Consider the following 8763-nt stretch of genomic DNA (forward strand, 5'->3'; position numbering starts at 1 on the left):
CATGATAAATGCAGCTCAATTATTGTCGCGAGTTACCTTGTATTTTGGATTCCTCAAGAGATGCCAAAGCGGGGTCAGAGGGAGAACCAAGAAAAATGAAATAGGAATACAATATGTGGGATAGCTAAAAGATGTCTTCCTCATTAATGCGTCCAACAAACAACTCCAAAAGCAAGCAAAATAAACAAAATAAAATCCTCAGTTATAGCCTTTCTTGAAACCCACGACTCAATTATGTAGCCATGTAGCTACGACTAGAGATCCGTTTTCTCTGACTTTTCCCCCACAATCCCATTACCACTGGGTTCTCCGGCCTGACGTTTGGGACTTTAATATTTGACTGCCTTTCTTTCCATGCCTTTTCTTGCCCCCAGCACTTTCGTTTCCAGATTGCTGGCTTCTCTTGGGCCCCCGCAGGCCAGTCCAAGAGACTCAGAGAACCCCAGGCCCCAGGTCTGCTGATCCGCCTCTGACATTGGACCTCCCTGGACACTTGCCAGGTTCCTCCTTCCTAGCCCACAGCTTCGTTCCAGGACCATAACAGAATTCCCGCCTCCCTTCTCTGCCCATCACTCCAGGTGCTCCAGGGCTTGGGGTTGGGCCTCCAGTCCTGACTTTGTCCAGCTCAGCTTGGGGCTCTTCCTCAGGCCCATCGGTCTCCCCACTCTCTCCTTCTATCCCATGTCAGCTCACCCCTCTGCCTGCAGTTGGGATGGGTGAAATGTTGCTCCCCAGCTCTTCCTTTGCTCTCCTGTCCCTGAAGAGGAATTCACTTACCATTTTTATCTCACCTGGGTTGTTGCTATGTGCTCTAGGCGATAGATTGGACAAGGGGAAGCTTTAAAATAGCCACATTAGTTCTTTCTAATGTTTTCTTTCTGGAATGGTGGCTGGCTCTCCCTTAGGATTTCATCATGGATTTTTACTCCTAAGGGATGGACATGTTCATTCAACCAGGAAGCACCTTATAATTTATCATTCCGAGTAGGGACGATTTTGAGAATGAAAAAGGTTCTGTTATTAATTATACCAGAATACCAGGAGTAAACCAGGATTATACAAGCAACAGTTTTCTTTTTATCTTGACCTTGCCTTTGGCAGCCAGCATAGAGCAAACTTCCCTTGGCCAGCAGCTGCATCTCTGGCCATTTCTCTTGGAAGTGGTAGATGGATGTGACAGCCGCCATTTGGCTTTAAATTCAGAAAGATCCATGTGAAGGTCTTGGATCTGCTGCTTTCTAAATGCGTGGACCTGGACAAGTCATTCCTTCAGTGACTCGGTTCCCCCATCTGTATAATGGGTACAGCAGTAACTGTTTTATACAGGGCTTTTACGTTTAAATAAGGTAACACCTATAAAACCTTTAAGTTAGGATAGTTCCAAGAATTCTAGTTTTTCTCTTCCTTCCTATTTCCCTAATGAAACCCGTGGAGCATGCCAGTTCCTCTCTGCTAAAGGCAAGGTGGTCTGTGATCTGCTGCTCAGTATTTTATCTTAAAATGGATTCCTGAGTCTGTGTTCCTAACATCTTCTACTGTACCAAATCAAAGGGCTGACATTCAATACGTTAAGCGAAGCGATTTTAATATATGAGACAGAGAGATTTCGCTTATGATCCAACTATGTAAGAACGTGAAATGCATTCAGAAGAAGGCGCTGCTGGATGATAAAAAAGAATAAGATTAATCCTGTGCGGGGTCATAATGAAATGACTGAGAAGATGGCTAATTGTTTCAGGATGAACCCTTTTAGCTACGGACCACTGGTTTTAATTCCATATTGAAAGCTATCGTGCCCCTGGCTGGCTGCCGGGAGAAGAGGAGGACCCAAGACAATCATCATGCTGTGGAGAGCGTGATCTCAGGCGAGAGTCCCGTGCCCGTGAATCAGTCTCTCACACCCTCTCAACTTCAGTTTTTCCACCTGCAGAATGGACACGACGATAGGTACCGAACAGGACTGTGACAAGAATGAAACGAGAAACTAAATGAAAAGGAAGCCAGCAGAGGCGGGCGGTGTGTGCCAGTCAAAACAGACCGAAATGGGTTAATAAGTTAGTTAATGTTTTCTTCTTTAGGAATTTGAATTGGATCTGGAAAACCAAATACCCTGGCCTTGCTGCTTCTAACTTCAACTAGATTTTTCTGTAGGGTTTAATAACTTTTGTTGTTGTTTTTAGAGCTTTGGGGCCTAGATCTGTAACATCAACTGATTTCAAGTGAGAAGTTAAGGCGCACCTGATTAGAAACCCCCAGACCCTCATCAGGCCAGTTGAGACCACTAGCCGCCCCTCCCCCCAAACACGACCCCGCCCCCCGAAACACTAGGCTTGTGAGACTTGAATAGTTGTTCCTCAAAATCTGGGATACATGCTCCATGTCCTGGGGAATGCTGGAGATGACACAGATTTCTCTGCTGCTCAGCTTTTCAGATATTTAAATGAGCCAATAGGCATCCCCCGGACGGGACCCCATCACATACACCTTCTCACAAAGGCGTATGACCATGATCCTCATGTTTTTTTGTGGGGTATTTTTGGAGACCAATGGTCCTTGGCTTGCTTTGGCAAACACTCCTCTAAAAATTTTTGTGGATTTGGAAAAAATGTTTACATTATAAGATTAAGTGAGAAAGCAAGCCACTAAAATTCATGTACTGTAAAATCAGGATTATGTTAAAATATATTTATGAGACTGGCAGGAAATATATCAAAATATTAACATATTAACTAAAAAGCAGTAATCTCGCCGGGAAGAATTATGGGTAGTTTTTATATTTATTTTAGTTTACCTATGTTTTCCAATTTTTCTACAGCAAACATGTATTACTTTTAAAATCTAGAAATTTTACTTTTCTTTCTTCTTTTGGTTAAACAATCTTAGAAGGGATTGTTTCTTTTCCAACTACAGTGTTGGATCCACCTGAGTGAAATTTGCCTTTCATTGCATCCTGAGAAGATGGAAGAAGCATAAAAAGCCTTTATAAGCCTTTGAGGAATTTTGAGGGCAGTAAAAGCAAAGGCTATAAACCGAAGAAAAATACACAAAATTCTAAGAATGGTAAGAGAAAAGTGGGGGCAAGGGATATTGAGTATCTAAAGAGAAATAATAAGAAACGTAGCCCTTCCTGGAAGAGAAAAGGAAGTTCATGGTAAAAAACAACTGTGGGTTTTTGTGAGAACTCACCAAGGTAAGGAAGAAGCCAGCCAATAACCCACAGCCAGATGGCAGGCAGGAGCTTCCCAGATCACAACTCACCTTCCTGACTCAAGCCAGACCACCTCTGAGTCATCGTGGATTTATTTACCTAAGGACAATACATGGCATCTGTTTACGTGGGGACTCCTCATACCTGTGTCCAGATTCTGAATTAATGAGGCCTGACAAGGAGCAAAGGGCAGGAGGAAGGACTATCTATAGATAGGGCTGGATGGGTAGGAGGGAGGTGTGAACAAAGCTTTGTGAGTCCCGTGGATTCCCAAAGGCAGCGGTTTAATACACTCTGGAGGTCTACCGTCCGGGTTTAAGTCTTGGCTCCCCTGCTTGTCCTCGTGTGGTTTTGGATGCTGTTCTTAACCTCTCTGTGCTTTCGTTTCTATATAATGGGGATATATATGTATATTTAACAGTGAGCCTTTTATAAATTGTAGCATTAGTATTAATAAAGAAATGAATAACACCTGGAAATAGTTAGCCAGGGTTTCCTAGCTTATAGCGCCTGAGAATACCATCCTGATTTCTGGACTTTGAGTTACTTACACAATGAGTGACCTGTTTGCCAGAAGCAGGCGGTACTCAGACAAGATTGAGGGTTTCTGAACTGGCCCATCCCATTTTGGATCTCATGAAATTAAGTGCAATTATCAACTGAGTTGGACTTCTGTTAGGAATTCTGTGAAATACCTTTAACTTGGGAATATCTTTAGCAATATGAAACGTGGGACTTGTATTAGTCAGGTTTTTCTGCAATGATGTTGTATAACAAACAACCTCCCCCACCCCTCACCAAATATCAACAAGTATTTTTTTCTTTTTACTCACAGGTTTATGAGTCAGCTATGACTCTGCGGGGCTTCGCGGGGCTCAGCGGGGCTTGGTGTCAGGCTGTAGGCTGCATGCAGGTCTGCCCCATGCGAGTCTCATTCTGAGACAGACTGAAGGCTTCCAGGGTCATGCTTAGGTCATGGTGAATGAGAAATACAGGAGACTACATAGGGACTGCAGGAAACTGGCTGCGTCTCTCAAAGTCTCAGACTGGAACATACTGTCACTTCCGCTGACAGGGTACTTCCAGTCTGTGCCTGCAATTATTTTAGGTTTAGAGCTTTCATCAGTCGCATCCCTATTACCCTAGTAATTTTGCTTCATTTTGGATACTGCACAAATATATATATTTCCATAGAGATGTCAGATGGAGAGATTCTCTTTAAAATATTCAATAAATAAATGATTAGATGAATGAACTACTCTCTGCAAAAGTACCTGCTGTCGAAGCCCATGAATATTGACTACAGGTGGGAGGCAAATGAATTCTGGCTCATTCTTTTTAGGCTCTTCTTCCATACTCAAAAGTCATTCATCTGTGATCACTTCCTGTTTCCTGCTATCAGCTCTCACCCCTCCTCTCTTGTCATTCCATTGATCCCAAAGTTAGTGTTTAAAGCTGGGTATAATTGCATTCATCTGTATTTACATTATTTACCATATGAATGAGTAAACTGACCCCACATGGGTCACTGGAATTTCTTTTAAGTTTCCTTAGGGAGTAATTCTTTTTCTGGGCAATGTCATTGGCTGAGTTTTATCGTGATGAGCTAAAAGGGCACACTCCCTTCTTTTTGCCCCTCCCAGGTGTTCATTGTGAGCTTATTTTCCCAAAACACTTTGTGAAGGGACGTTCTCTTCATCCGCTTCTCAGATCATGGATATACTCAGGCTGCCGCGTTGAGAATCATCAGACACTACATCTCAAGGCGATGGATACTTGAATCACTTGTAGGACTCACATCTGTTCTATGCAAGCAGACAAGGTGAGTCATGGAACTACCGGCTTTCTCAGGTATGGGCTCTGCAGTGTGATTCATTCTGGATAATGTTCACTCAGGCAAAAAATGAGGAGGTGACAGCTAGAGTGCTTCGAGGCTGCCGGAGCGATTCTCCTTTCAAATGTGGGTGGTCAGGGTGGAGACTTTTTAGTACCTTAGCCTCACTCAGGATGGCTGAATTGAGGAGAGACACAATGGCCTTGCTGGATGCAGCGTGGGTGTGTTGTTTGTCCCCTCCAGGTCCCTATGTAAGTTTTGTCTGACTTTCTGATCTGTCTGATTATGTGCATGGCACCTAACAGTAACAGTGATAATAACACGCGTACCATTTTACTGAATGTGTTAGGTGCTCCGTGTGCGATGCTGGCATTAAATCCTCCTAATGAGTCCAGGAGGGAGGTCCTGTGATGAGACCTCTGTCACGGCGGAGGAAACGGAGTCTTAGAGAGGTGGCAGCTAATAAGGAGAGAAGTCTAGTTGGCCCTGGACTGTACATATTATGCGCTACATTATACTGTTCTTTGGCAGTATAGTTGAGTAAATAAATGGGCATATGGATAAATGTCAGAGTAAATGGCTTTATGGGGGGATGTGAAGGCAAATGATCTGTCTGAGAATGAAAGGAGGGTTTGTGTCCTATTTGATTCCTGGAGAAAGGCAACAGCAGCTGCCCCTTGGCCCTGATCACTCTCGGAAGCCAAGGCAGAGTGAACGGAAGGTGTCCTGGTTCCAACCCCTGTTACGAGGCCATTTCGTTCATCACAGTTTCCCCAGCACAGGAGCTGGTACAAATCAGGAGTTGAATATAGTTGGTGAATAAATAAATGAATAGATTAAAGTGATGAGGTCTAGGAAAGCATCCTTTGGTTTTTGGCACAAATTGCTCGATAAGTATATTTGTGCTAGGGTTGGAAAAAGAGAAGAGAGGTAGGGAGGGAGGGAAGAAGGGAGTGACAAGAGTGCTCTTGAGAGATGGCACATCCACAGCACCGAGGGGAGCAGGATCCGTCAGGCGAAATGCACTGGGTTCGTGCTTCCCCCAGAAAAGGGCAAATGCCACAACCTGTTCCTCGGAGATTCAGCAACATCTATTAGGAAGAATAAGTGCTGTTTGGCCCTTTTATTTCTTCCCTCCTTCCCTCTCTCTCTTCCTTTTCTTCCTTTTTTTTTTTTTTTTTTTTTTTTTCTTTTTTTTTTTTAATTTTAAGCTTCTAAAATGTTGGATTGCATGTTTTGGTAATCCATAAACAGAAGTCGCATTCTGATGATCTATGTTCATATTGTAAAAGATATTATTGTACTTCATCTCCTAGTAATGGATAAGTCAGATAGAGGCATCTTTCAAGTCTAAAGGCAATATGGGCAATGTCCCATTTTATAGTCCCATCCAAAAACTATAGTCACATTTGGACCTCTGGATGATGGCGTTTGACAAATATTATTTCCTGTTTTTAAGAAATTTAACTTTAGAGAGATTTCTCTCCTGTTTCATATTGGGGATGAGGATCATTGGAGAAGTCAAAAGACTTCTTGCATAGCCCATGGTTCTGAAGAAGGTATTCAGTAATTTTTAATCTAAGAAGCAGGACACATGCGAAGCCTATTTCCCATCAATTTCACATGGTTTTCCTACAGAGCAAAGGCTTATAATGTTGGCAGAGCATCTCGAGAATTTGGTTCACTCCAAAACATTTGAAATATGATTTGAGTAGCTAGCCCTACCTATCTAGTCCTAGAGTTGAATCGATAATTGATAAATGATCTTCCATTTTGGGGAAGAGGGTAGAGAGGAGGAGAAGGGAATGTCTCATAAGTAGCTTTGAGCTTGAGAGCTCTCTAGGTTGGCTTTGATTTTTTGCTGTTGTTAGTTTTCACTTGGTAGCCAATTTGGAGTAGCATATGTATCATTTTACTAAAATGTGATGCTTTATAGCGCTGTCAAATTAACTATCTGAATCTCAATTTCCACTTTCATAAGATGAATATCGAATGCCTACTTTATGGAATCGTTGTATTAGATGACTAGCTAGGGCCAAGCACAGAGCCCAAAGTGTCATCTGTGGTCATTGAACGCTGCCCTTCTTGTCTCAGCTGTGCAAAGCCAGTTCCGGCCTGGGCTCACTGTGCGGCAGCCTCTCGGAATGCGAATGACCCAGCCAAGGGGGGCGTTTTAAGAGACAGAAGGAAGATGATGAGGCACGTGTGCACTGTGTGCACTAGGCACTCAACAAATGCCCATGAAGCAATCAAATAAACAGAGCAGCGAGTCAGATTCATGAAAAGGCAATGAGGAGAAAGAGTCACCCTTCATCCATCGACGCGGACCTGTGTTCTTCAGTTCCACATTCCACGGTTGTTTTTCAGGAGACCCATGATCACAGGGATCTTTAGCAGCAGTCGCAGAATGCACTGGAAAGACCTGGGTTTGAATCCTGCTTCCACTGCATACAACTGTGAACTCTGGCAAGTTGCTCACCTCTCGGAGTCAATTTACTCCCATGGAAAATGTAGCTAGCAGTTCCCCATAGCACTGGGGGAGATTCAGTAGACAACTCAGAGTGTATAAGATGCTTTTTCTCTGTGGCGGGTCTGTAGTAGGTGTTCAATAAATGCTGCTTACCTTCATTTTCCTGCTCATTTTCTTCCTTACCTGTGGAGTTGTTATCAGGATTAAATATAAAATTTTTTGACTAGTGCCTCACATGTCAGTCGTTCTCAATTTATTTTTACTTGGCACTTCTGTGATGGATGCAAGGCAGAACAAGTCTGTATAAAAATCTTTTCCTATTTGGATCTAGACATAGCATCCAAATAAAAGGAAATAAATAACTCATGTACCTTACTGCTTTTTTCATTTAGGGCATTTGGATTTTGTTGTTGTTGTTGTCTTTCTGAGGCATTCCAAGGTTGGTCAACTCAACTTGGAAATATTTAAACAAATTACATGGAAAACATTTTCCACCCTGCCCTGGCCAGATTCTCCGCCCTTGGGCCGATCCCAGATGATACTGATATCCTTAGTCCAGAGCATCATTTCATTTATTGGAATGCGTTGTCTGAAACTCACATGTGGGGGACATGAATAAAGAAAAGATGCCTGGTGTTCACAGGGCGTAACCTAAATGACTTCCGTGCCCCATGTGGAAGGCTGAGCCTTGGCGTGTGTGACTTCCTACGTGCTTCACGGCTGGGCGATCATGGCTGGTTCCCCAACATGGCCCTGTGGACTCACTCCTACTTTGGCAGGAATATAACGGGTGTGAGGGATTGATTTGGAGCCCCTGGTTCCACATCTTCCAGGTCGTGTGATTTCAGACAAAGGAGTCAAGCTCATTTGGAACATTTCCTTTCCTGAAAATGTTCCAGAAGATGCTGACCTCAAGGGTCTTCCCGAAGGTTCAATGGAGCAGATATAGGAAAGCACAGAGCAAACTGTAACGCGTTCTGTCAACGTGGGGTCTTTCGCTCTGTGGACTGTTTATATATGTTCCTTGCTTCTGCTTTGGCTCCTTTGTTGGCTTCCTCCCTACTCGTGTGCTTCCACGACTACCCAGAAGTCTCTCTGAGCAGGCCCCTTCTTTCTGTCTATCTACAGGGAGACTTGTCTCCCCTGGAGGTACACTGGCTGAGGGACTGGGCCAAGGTAGCAGCCGAGACTGGAGATGGATGAAAGGCTGGACTATCTGCTTCCTGCTGCCTCTTTTAAAAGTGGGTAAAA

The sequence above is a fragment of the Pteropus alecto genome, unplaced genomic scaffold (assembly GCF_000325575.1).
Source record: "Pteropus alecto unplaced genomic scaffold, ASM32557v1 scaffold21, whole genome shotgun sequence".
Classification (NCBI taxonomy): domain Eukaryota; kingdom Metazoa; phylum Chordata; class Mammalia; order Chiroptera; family Pteropodidae; genus Pteropus; species Pteropus alecto.